The sequence below is a fragment of the Morus notabilis genome, unplaced genomic scaffold, assembly GCF_000414095.1.
Source record: "Morus notabilis unplaced genomic scaffold, ASM41409v2 Scaffold902, whole genome shotgun sequence".
Lineage (NCBI taxonomy): Eukaryota > Viridiplantae > Streptophyta > Magnoliopsida > Rosales > Moraceae > Morus > Morus notabilis.
Window position 1 is genome coordinate 97,535 of NW_010365273.1, and position 11,905 is coordinate 109,439.

The 11,905-nt window shown below is 36.4% G+C and overlaps 1 non-coding gene across 1 annotated transcript; it reads right to left on the minus strand.

The window, feature by feature from the left end:
- Positions 1-8,649: 8,649 nt before the first annotated feature.
- Positions 8,650-8,756, minus strand: LOC112093462. The gene has a single exon (XR_002903067.1). It is a non-coding gene; the product is annotated as a small nucleolar RNA R71 (small nucleolar RNA).
- Positions 8,757-11,905: the final 3,149 nt, after the last annotated feature.

The following is an 11,905-nucleotide window of genomic DNA, read 5'->3' on the forward strand; positions in this document are numbered from 1 at the left end:
AAACTTTACTAAAACATGAGAAAGAGGGATTTAGAGTTTTTTTACCCTTGAAGGAATGCTTGACTAGTCTCTTCCTAGAATCCCTTGATCTCTTTTTTCTTCTTCTATTGTTTGCTAGTGGTTTAAGGTTAGGAGAGTGGAAGAAAATATTTGAGAGGGAGTGGAGAGTGTGGCCGGTTTGGGTGTGGGGGAAATGAGAGGAGATGTGCAAAAATGGCTAACCTAATGCTTGCACTAATGGTCTCACCTTTATAGACATTGCTTGATCTCATCTTAGTTCTCATTTAAGCCTATCAAGCTAGCTTAATTAGCTAGATTTTTGGATTAATCCCCCCCTTATTGTGGCTGGCCGGGGGAGTGCTTCAAGAGGAAATGTAGTAAGCATTTATGTCCAATAGTTGATTTAACTCAATCCCATCATGAAATCCATCTAGCACACTTCACTAGCCAAATTTTGGCTATAATCCCTTAAGTTTGGCCGGCCAAGTGAGGGAAGGAGAGAGAAAAATGAAACCTAATCCTTGTACTTTTGTCCACTCCCTTAAGTTACTCATTAAGACTGTCCAAAATTCTACTGACAGCTATTTTCTTCTGTATGTGTACTGGATGCTAGTTCGTACTGTGTTTGGAGATTCTTAAAATTAAGATTCTCAAACTGTATCTGTACTAGAAATTCTTTCGTTTTAAAGTACGGTGAGAATTTATCGATCGAATTTACTTGATCCGAAAAACGTGAATTTAACATGAAATCTGTTACAGAATTTAGGAATACAGATGTTAATTCCACAAATCCTTCAATCACAAAATATACCATAATATATTTCATTTTTCCAGAAAAATCCTTGACTTAAATGCATGAATTTCATTATTTAAATTATGAGATTTTCCTGGTCACTACATATATGTTCTAACAAGTTTGAGTTTCCTTTATTAGAATTAGAATAAAATTTATTGATCCAGTAACCTCAAGTTTTATACTTATGATGTTTCTCTTAAAAAGACTATAAGTGTGATTTTAAATGATTATTTATTGGTGGCACATTAATGTACTAGGTAGTTATATATATATGAAATTCACTTTCAAAGTTATAGTCACTTAAATGAATAAATAGTTTCTAATATGTAGTTTGCTTAGTTACGCTTCAATACCAGGAAGTAAAGCGTGTTTCAATTTAATGCTCTCTTGAAAATTGTTTTCCTCAATTAGCTGGATGTTCAAGTCTATTTACCCACATCATGAGTGGAAAGTTCTAAGGTTTATGATGAAAGAAATTTTATGCAAAAAAAAAAAAATCTTGAAATTTTGATAACCAAGAGCATGATTATAGTCGAATAAGTATTTTAATGTAAGATAAACATGTTTAAGTTAGCTAAGTAACGGTTTGAAAAGTTGGGTCGTTACATTTAATCATGCAAAGAAATTAGAGAATTGCGTATGTAAAGAATTAGATATCTTAATTCTATACTATTAGAAGAAATAAAGCTACAGAAGAAAAGAAAAAAATAAGAACACCAAAGAATTTTAGTGATATTCACTGATTCACCGGGAAAGTGAGAACCAAATTGCTTTCAGCCTATGCAATAATTCACTATGATCAAGAAGAAAATTACAAAAAAAAAAAAAAAAATTTACATACACGACACCTCACCTTCTTTTCTTGTGTATTGTCTCTGCCTCATGCCAATAATTAGGCTACCATAAATAGCCAAATGTTGGTCATGTTCTGAAAACCACAACTATAATAGACCAAATTTGATAAATGAATGTTTTCAAATAAGGAAAATTGATACAAAGATTTGATATGTTATTTCACAACTCGAGTTGAGAATTTGAGTTGTAAAGTAAATTTTATGTGAGAAAAAACATTATAGCAAAAAAATTAAATTTGAATTTTTATAAGAAAAAACACTAATAAAAAAGTTTGAATTGTGATTCAAGTTGTAAAAATAACATGTATATCATCATATCTCTCGTGCATAGATTTACATTTACTCGACAATAGCTCATTTAGCCGGCGTAATGTTGCAAAAGACGAGACCCAATTAATAAGTTTTGGACGAGGTGTTATGCTTGAGGATGATGGTCATATGGTGCAAAAATATTATCTATTTATTTTCATATTTTAGAGGTCTTACACTCATATAAATGACATCATTTTTCCCGTCAGCAAAAAAAAAAAAAAAAACAGCGTGCCGTTCTGTTCAGGGCAGTTTTGTACCGTTTTTGCAAAAACGATGTTGTTTTTTCCCGTCAGCAAAAAACATGGCATGTTGTTCTGTTCGGAGAAGTTTTGTGTCATTTTTGCGAAAACAACGTCGTTTTTCCCCGTCAGCAAAAAAGACGGCGTGCCGTTCTGTTCGGGACAGTTTTATGTCGTTATTGCGAAAACGCCGTCGCTTTTCCCCGTTAGCAAAAAAACGGCGTGTTGTTATGTGATTAGTGCATGAAAATGCACCCTAAATACTGCTTTTGATTTATATAATATTAAAAATATTTAAGCTTTAATTAAACAATTCCATTATTTTTATTCATAATATTTTTAATTGGAATTTGTCTAGTTGTTGCTTAATTATTTACAGATAAAAAGCAGTGTAAAAAGCTACACAAAAATAAGCCATGAAAGCCATATTTTTAACCTTCCTGAGCCAAGCCTTTCAGCCGAGCCTCACAAGCCAAAAAGAGAGAAGAGCCGCGTTAGCCAAATAAGCCGCCAAGCCGAGCCAAGACGAGTGGAGCCCACCATTCAGCCCGCGCCTTCCCTTCGCGCCGTCTTGCGCCTCGCGCGTCACCAGGACGCCACACCTCAGAGCGCGCGTTCCTTCCATGCAGCCATCAGTATGTGTTCCAGTTTTCTCCCGCGTGGGTCCCGCTTCTGCGATGCCAGCCTGACACATGTCTAGAGGGTCCCAGCTATCTCCAACCACCAGTGCCTTTCCTCTTCTCCGCGAGCGACACATGGAAATTTAATCCACTTCCTCCAACCAAGCTTTGACACATGTCTAGAGGGTGCTGGATCCGAATTTCTCCTTCAAAATCAGAGCAAATTGGCCAGATTTCTTCCCCAAATCATATATATGATTTCTCCTAATTTATATGTAATTTTATTTTGTTTCCTTTTCTTTTGTAATTTTCTATTTTTATTATTTGTTTCCTTATTTGAGAGGCAACCTCCGAACACTATAAATAGAGGGGTTAGCCTAAGGTTTTGAGGAGTTTTTAATATTGAGTTTTCTGTCGTCTTGCTGTCAGTCTCATATTTTCTCTCTAGAACTTGTGAGAATGTTTTGCAAGCTAGGCTAGAGTTCTTTTGGTGAGGTTAGAAATGAGCTTTTGTTAGTGACCCAATTCGGGCTTTTGATTCCTTATGCTGTAATATTCAAAATCTGAGTGAATTAAATCTTATCTATCTTTCTTTTACTTTTCAAAATATTGTGTCCCAATTTTTATATAAGTTAAGTCACACTTTTCTTATGTAATTCTGTCATGCATTATTTTGTTATTCAAATTATTTTACAAATTGTCTTTTACTGCAATATTGTCAAATTGATATATTGTCGATTTTAGATAACTTGTAATAATAATATTTTCGGAGTCAACATAGAGATTTAATTTATTCGATCATTTTATTTTGTGAATCAAAACTTGAATTGGTGAACGAAACATTAAGAATTCCCGACCCTTACCGTTTTTACTACTCAATTTCTTTCACACAAATCTTCTTTTTATTTTATTTGCAATAAAAATCTCAAAAACTCTTTTTTTTCTTAAATTCAGTTATTATTTATTTTTCTCTAAAGCTCCTATTTTCCTAATCTTTCTTGTTATTTTGTTATCTCTCTGCGGATACGACCGCCCTTCTGTGCTACAATTGACCGCTTGTGAACATCACTTTTTGGCGTTAATCACATTTTGGCACCGTTGTCAGGGAGGTGCTACTAACAAGATTGATCTGTAGATTTTTGAGCCAAAGAGATAAATATACATTTATTATTATTATTATTTATTTATTTTATTTATTATTATTATTTTTTGTTTACGTTACTTTTTTTTAGTTATCTTTTTCGTTGGTTTGCTATAGTGTTGGAACTTTGGACGGGCCGCCCGCGACCACCCGAAAAGCCTGAATTTTTACCCGAGCCCGAACCCGACCTACCCGAGAAATTCAGGCCGCCCGCCTGAGCCTGAATTTCACCTTGAACGGGCTGCAGGCTTGTATTAGGCGGTCTGAGCCCGCCCGAAAAGCCCGAATTGTTAAATTTTTTTTTAATATTAAGTTATTTTGTGTTAAAATTTATATATATAAATTACAATTTGAAGTTTGAAATGAACACACGAACTATATAAAAAATTTATTTCTTTATTAATTTTTAAATTTGTAACTCATGATTGCCTCGTTAAAAACCTTACCAAGAAAAACCCAAATGGGATAAAAACTTGGCAAGAAAAAAAGAGTGCAATCATTTTATGACAAATTACAAATTTTACAAACTTATAAAGTTATAGATTTACAAATAAAATGTCAAAAGTAAATACATATTTACAAATTATAAATTTACAATTTAATTTGAAGCTGAAGGATCGTCTTCAAAATTAAATGTTAATCGATTAAATTCATCGATCCATTCTTGGCTTGCCAGCAAAATTGTATCCTGTAGACGTTGATCGGCCCGATCCCAATCCTTAATGCAAACCAAGGCTTCAACAATATCCCTTTGCAATGCATTCCGGCATTCTTCAAGTATTTTTCCTGTCGTTGAAGGCTTGTTTGGATGAAATAGTGGAGACTGGGATCGAAAATATATCCATTGCCAATCGAGTTAGGATTGGCCAAGTTAATGCCCATGCCCTCCACCATTGAAGTAAGTCAAATGATTCTGCCGTACCGTCGACTACTAAGCCTTCACTGAGGTACGCCATAAGCTCGTTGAAGCTGCCGCCGCCGCTGCCACTGCCACTTGTTGATGAAGATTCACTCACAGCTTCTGTTTGAGTTGTCTTCTTCTTCTTCTTCAACCAAAAAACATTCAAGAATGAATGCTGGTTTTCATCTTGTTGTTACGGTTCCTGTATTCTAGGAGGTACTCTAAACCTAATCTCATATTTACTATAGATCGAATATATTTTTTCCTTTATTATTGGATATTGGTCCAAACAATTGATGCCTAAAAATTCACCTAAGTTTTCTAAACCACTTTCTAAACCTTCTAATTTTAATTTAGGATAAAAAATAGTACCTAAACCACACAACAAAGGCAACTTAGACCAATATTTTTTTAATTTTTTTTCCATAGAATGAATATGAACTCCTAGGATTGGGTCATCCCTATATTTGCTAAATAAAATACTAATTCTTAAAAGTTCACCTAAAGCTAAATGTGATGTTGGGTAGTATGTTCCACTAAGTTTTAGAGTAACTTCATGAAACCTACCTAAAAATTGATACAAAACTTTGACAATTTGCCAATCAGATTCGTCTATATGTCCTACTCCTAATTTTGCACACATATAGTTTGTTATGGCATCCTTATAGGGGATGCATTGTTAAAGCATAATGTAAGTTGAGTTCCATCTTATAGGCATATCTAACGCTAATGCTCTAAGAGGTATATTTAATGCTTGTAAGAACCTAAACCAATCTTCTTGTCTTTGGTTACGACCTTGAATCCATGCACGACTATCTCTAATTTTTTTTTTAATGTGATTACCCATTTCTTTTAAACCGGATTTAACTATTAAATTGATTACGTGACATGCACTACGTTGGTGAAAAATTGTACCGTCACCGAATAAACTTAAATCATTTTTAAAGAATTTAATTGCTTTTGTATTGGCACTAGGATTATCTAATGTCATAGCCATTACTTTATCTCTTAGTCTAAATTCATCAATTACATTTAAAATTGTATTATATATTAAATCCGCGCTATGTGATCCTAGAACACATTTAAAACCTAATATTCTTTTATCTAAATCAAATCCTTTAAAGTAATGACGGGTTACAGCTAAATAATCTTTATTGGTAACGTCAGACCAAATATCTGCTGTTAACGCAACGCACCCGCTAATCGAGTGTAAAAGGTTTATTAATGCTTCTTTTTCTTTTTTAAATAATTTTAATAAATCTTTCCTAAGAGTAGTTTTTGAAGTGAATTGTGCATTAGGATTATGTACAACATTAATATATCGTTGCCAATTAGGATGCTCTACAAAACTAAGTGGTTGATCTAAAGCAGCTATCATTCGTGCAACTTCCATACGATCTACTTGCGGATCATATTTCCAAGTGGTTAAACCACCGGTTGCGCGATCAAAAGATAATTGTGTTTGGCGGAGTTCGGATCCGCCGGATTGGCTAAACTTTTGAAGACACTTTTCAGAGTGTCTTCTCAAGTGTGTGGTGCCGTGAATAGTGTCACCTTGTAATTTAGATAAACAATATTTACACTGAGCTATATGTTTAGTATTACCTTCATTGTCGATCTCATCAATTATGTTGAAGTGATCCCAAACTGTCGAGGTGCGGTTGCATTTCCTCCTAGAGGTTGCAACATTTGCAGACACAGTCGCACTAGCACTCGCCGCTTCTCCTCGCCCACTTTTCATGTTGTGTTGGGCATCAACGGGAATACCATTATAACCAAAAGGATCCATAATAAAAAAATAAGAGCGATTTGAGAGAGAGAGCTTTAGGATAATGTGATAGTTTTTGGATAAATTTTGAAAGAGATTTGAGAGATCGAGAGAGATTGAGAGAAATTGAGAGAGATTGAGAGAAATTGAGAGGGATTGAGAGAGTTTGAGTGAGAAAAATGTGTGGAGGATGGGGGGTATTTATAGGGAGATTTTTGGGTTAAAAAATTGATTTTTTTTCAAAAAAATCAATGTGCAATGGCTAGTTAGGTTCAGCGGGTTGGGTTCGGGAGGGTTTCGGGCGTATTCGGGCAGCAACGGGCAAAAAGTAGCCATTGGACGGGTTTACGGGCATTCAGGCAAATCGGGCAATCCGGGCAACTCGGGTTTTCGGGCAAAATTCGGGTTTTCGGGCTTATTTTTTGGTCGGGCACAACGGTGGGAGTTTTGAACGTTTTTTCGGGCAGTTCGGGCTTCGGGCGGGTCGAGCAGTCGGGCATGGCCGGAAAAATTTAAAAAAAACTCTGGCGGACGGCGGTCGACGGCACCTACATGGCGGCGGGCTCCAGCGTGGTCTCAAAATTCGGGCTGCCCGAGCCCGAGTCCGAATTTCCACCTTGGACGGGCCAGCATATGGGCCTGCCCGCCCGAGCCCGAAAAAATTCAGGGTTCGGGCAGCCCGCCGGCCTGAAGTTCCAGCACTAGTTTGCTGCATCTGCCTTTCTTTTCTTTTTCTTGTGTTCTTTCTTGCTTTATTCTTTTTTTTTCCTGTATTCGTTTATTACTTCATCAAATTAAAAAAAAAGTTTACTTTTTGATTCTTGTCATTTATTGCTGCAGTTTCCGTGTGTAACTTTTGTATTCTTTTTTTTTATTTTATCGTCCCTTATTCGAAACCTAAAAAAAAAAAGTTCCCTTTATCTTTTTTTTTTATTTCCGTAGTTTTGGTTGCTGAAAAAAAAAATCTCACACTTTTAGGATTTATTTTTATTGCTAATTTTATTTTTCCTTTTAATTTTAAAATAGATCGTGATTTGATTTTGTAATATTTTATTTTTGATAAATTAGGATTTTATTTTATTTCCCCATTTGTATATTTTAATTGTTGACTATTATATTGTTGCCTAATTTAATTTTTCTTTTTAAGTCTTTATTAATTTTTAGGATTGTGATTAGGTTATAATTAGTTGACTAATTTTGATTCCTAATCTAGAAATTTCATAATTTGATAGATTTAGGCTTTTGTCTATAGGAATAGTTTCTAATAATTAGCTTTCATTTCATAATTTATTCAATAAAATTTAATAATTGATTTTGAGGATAATTGTGTCGTTACGTGAAAAATACAATTAAAGGAGTTCTGTATATGAAAGTTGGTACTTAAGTGGGCCTCACCCCACCAATCTTTCTTGGGAACGTTGCTCTATCGAGGAGACTATTCATTGAGCCAAGAGCTATAGTCTTTCTTGGGAGCACTCTCGGTGGTTACAATTTACGTTACTATATAATTATTTTCTTTTGTTTTGATTAAAAATTGAGAAAAAAAAATTAAAAAATAAAAAAGGGCCGCTTAGGGTGAATGCATCGGTATAGAGATGAACTAGGGAGATTTACTTAACGTCCAGACTTAGAAACCCCTGCACCCAATGCATCGGTAATCTTGCTCAACGTTACAAGATTACCTGCACCCAACGTGAACGGCCACCCTATCTTGCATCTTGTTCCCACCGAATGCACCGCCTACCGATTTCAAGCCGGGCATGATTGCACTTCTCCCAACCTTTCATAGGTCAGAGAACGAGAACCCATATGTACACATCCGGGAGTTTGAGGAGGTGGTGGCCACCTTTCGCAGCCGTGCTGAGGTCGCAAACATTATCAGATTGAAGTTTTTCCCTTTCTTTCTGAAGGACAAGGCCAAAAGCTAGTTGTATTCTCTTAGGCCTAGGTCTATTGGTATGTGGGAAGAAATGATGACGACATTTTTCAACAAGTATTTCCTACACCATAAGACTGACAATTTGAAATGACCGATCTCAAATTTTGCTCAAAAGGAAAACGAAACTCTCTATCAAGCTTGGGAGCGTTTTAAAGATCTGTTAAATCTGTGTCCCCACCATGGATATGAAAGTTGGCGCCTCGTAAGCTATTTCTACAATGGAATCACAATCCGAGAGTGCCAATTTGTTGAGATGATGTGCAATGGAGATTTTCTCCAGAAGGATCCTGACAAAGGTATCGAGTACCTAAATGAGTTAGCTGAGAAAGCTCATACTTGGACTGGACCAAGTGCTACTGAGAGCACCAGTAGGTCTCGACCAGTTAGAGTTTATCAATTGAGGGAAGAGGACAGCCTTAAGGCTTAACTTGAAGTTTTGACGAAGCAAATTGAGGCCCCCAAAAGTAAAGATAGTAAAGGAATCCACATGGTGGCGAGGACAGAGGCACATGAGCCATGTTCGTTTGTGGTGGAGAGGGCCATCTAGCTCAGGATTGCCACACTTTAAGTGAAATAAGAGGGGTATATGAGGAGTAGTGCAACGCTTTGGGCGTATACAGAAAACCATATACACCTTTCTCGGAGACTTACAATCCTGGTTGGAAGAATCACCCAAACTTCAGTTGGAGAAATCCAAACCAACATGCACAATCATCTGGAGGGCAATGGAGATCAGAGCAATAATCTTAACCACCAAGGACATATTTTGCGCCTCAGAAGAACATGGAGCCGAAAGGGAATTCTCTAGAGGATACCCTAAAAGCTTTTATGGATGCACAAAATAAAATGAATCAAAGGGTTGATTCGATGCTCATGCAGCTGGTGGAAGAGAACAAGGAAATAAAAAGTCAGATCACAAAGCTGACATAAGCTTTAACCATTCAGGAGCGCGGTGGATTTCCATGACAAGCCCAGTCCAATTTGAGAGGACAACACATGGCTTAAACTTCCAACTCTGAAGGTCAAAATATCAAGGAAGTTAACGACATCTCTACTCGAAGTGGTAAGAATTTAGACATGTGATAACTCTATGAAAATAGAGTTAATTGAGCATTTCACAGGCTTAAATTATTACCTAGAGGGTAATTAGTATTAGTTTTTCTCCTTTATTTTGTCTTGTTAATTGTTTTTAGTTATTTGTGATTCATAAATTCTCTCTCTCGTGATTAGCGTTTAAAAAGAGCTAATTCAGGTGCGCTTTGTGGTTAATCTCAGCTTTAAGAAAACGTAGTCGTTTGGAGCTTTGAGCAGCTTTTCATTTCTGGAGTATGAAGGAATCCTAGTCAGCATTGCTGTGCATTGTTGCAGCAAGACGAGCTGGGCCAGACGTGTGTTTTGTTGACAGCTGGACCTGAGCTGGTTAATGGGCTGATTTTGTCCGTGAAGGGTGCTGATTGAGCCACTCATTGGAGACTTTCTCATGTGCTGCCACGTGGAATTAGGGTACAATAAGTACCTGCAGCTGAGAAGAAAGAAGGTGTCCTTGGTCATATTTTGTAACGTAGAGGCGGCTGAACTTGGAAAAGGAAAACACCTCCCTTTCTCTGATCAAGTACCAGCTCCAGTACTGGAAAGAAGAAGAAGGAAACGTCACAGGGTGTTGAAAGTAAAGGAAGACCCATTGTGGATGAAGGAAGCATTTAGAAGAAACCTTGGAAAAGGGGGATTCTGATTCTCCTCTCTTCACCTTAGTTTTTCTTACTCTCATTGCTCTGTTTTACTTTGTTAAAGAATATTTACGTTCCTTTATAAATCTGAACTCGAATCCATATATATATAACTCTATGAGATTATGATTTGTTGGCTGAGATTGTTGAGTTGTTAACTATTGAAATGTTAGTTGATGTTGAATGGATCTGATGATTATTTCTTTGTTTATTCAAGTGAGCTGAATTTGTGCCTTAACTATGATTGGAAAATCATAAGAGAGGAGTATAACTTTGATTAGATCTGGGAAGATTTAGTTGAGTGGACATAGCTTGAATAGTGCAGGTTCTTAGATCTTGTTTTAGATTTTTGATTCACATGATATAGGAATATATTGTGTCTTGCATAACCATATGATTTAGAGCTTCATTCTCTGATTTTAGAGTCTAGATTTGCAAAGGGATTTGTGGGATTTAGCTTTAAGATCAATAGACAGAGGATTGGAAAATCCTGGTTTAGTAAATCTGGTTAACAGGAAGTCTTTGTTGCCATCCGTTGCTGCAGAATCGTGCAACATTGTTAGGAGACAGTTTAGCAATTGTGAGCCACGCACAGTGACTTTGGCCAATTTTATGTGCACATTTTGTTATTAATTAGTCTTATCTTTGTTGTTCATTTTCTTACAGTCAGATTATTATTAGTTTTTAACATCTTAAAATCAACTTTAGTTTTCTTCTTAAAACTTGAATAGAATTAACTTAGCAACTTGATTTCAAAAACACTCAATCACTGTGGGACAATACTTGGTTATTCATCATTTTACTACTTGTTGACTCGTGCACTTGCGAGATTCTAGATTCACAATTTTAGGCAACAACATGCCATCGACAAGTACAACCACTTCGAGTAATGAAGAATCAGCTCAGGAGAAAGAAGAGCCAACAAAAATTCTGGTAAAGGTGCCTTTCCCTCGAGCTCTCCGACCTGTTGGGAAAGTGTCAAAAAATCAAAGTGAGATCTTGGAGCACTTGACACAATTAAAGATCAATCTTCCCTTACTACATGTGATCAAGTAAGTGCCAGTCTACGCCAAGGTTATCAAGGATCTATGCACCATAAAGAGAAAGCACCACATTAAGAAGACTGCATTCTTGATGGAACAAGTAAGCATGGTGATTGAGTAGAAGACACCGCTAAAGTACAAAGATCCTGGTTGTCCTACCATTTCCTGCACAATTAGGACACACGAATTCGGCCAAGCATTGCTGGATCTTGGAGCGAGTGTAAACCTCATGCCTTATTCAGTTTACTCGTAACTTGGTCTTAGAGAGATTAAGCAGACACCTGTAGTACTGCAATTGGCCGATCGATCCATCAAGAAACCACGTGGAATAATTGAAGACGTGTTATTGCAAGTTGATAAGTTCTACTAGCCCGTGGATTTTGTTGTTTTGGACACTCAGTCAGTGGTTGATGTAGAGTCAAAAATCCCGATCATCCTTGGAAGACTATTCCTTGTGACAACAAATGCCCTAATTAATTGTAGAAATGGTCTAATGAAGATATGTTTTGGGAACATGACTCTCGAGGTAAATGTTTTTAACATTGTAAAACAACCACAAGGTGAC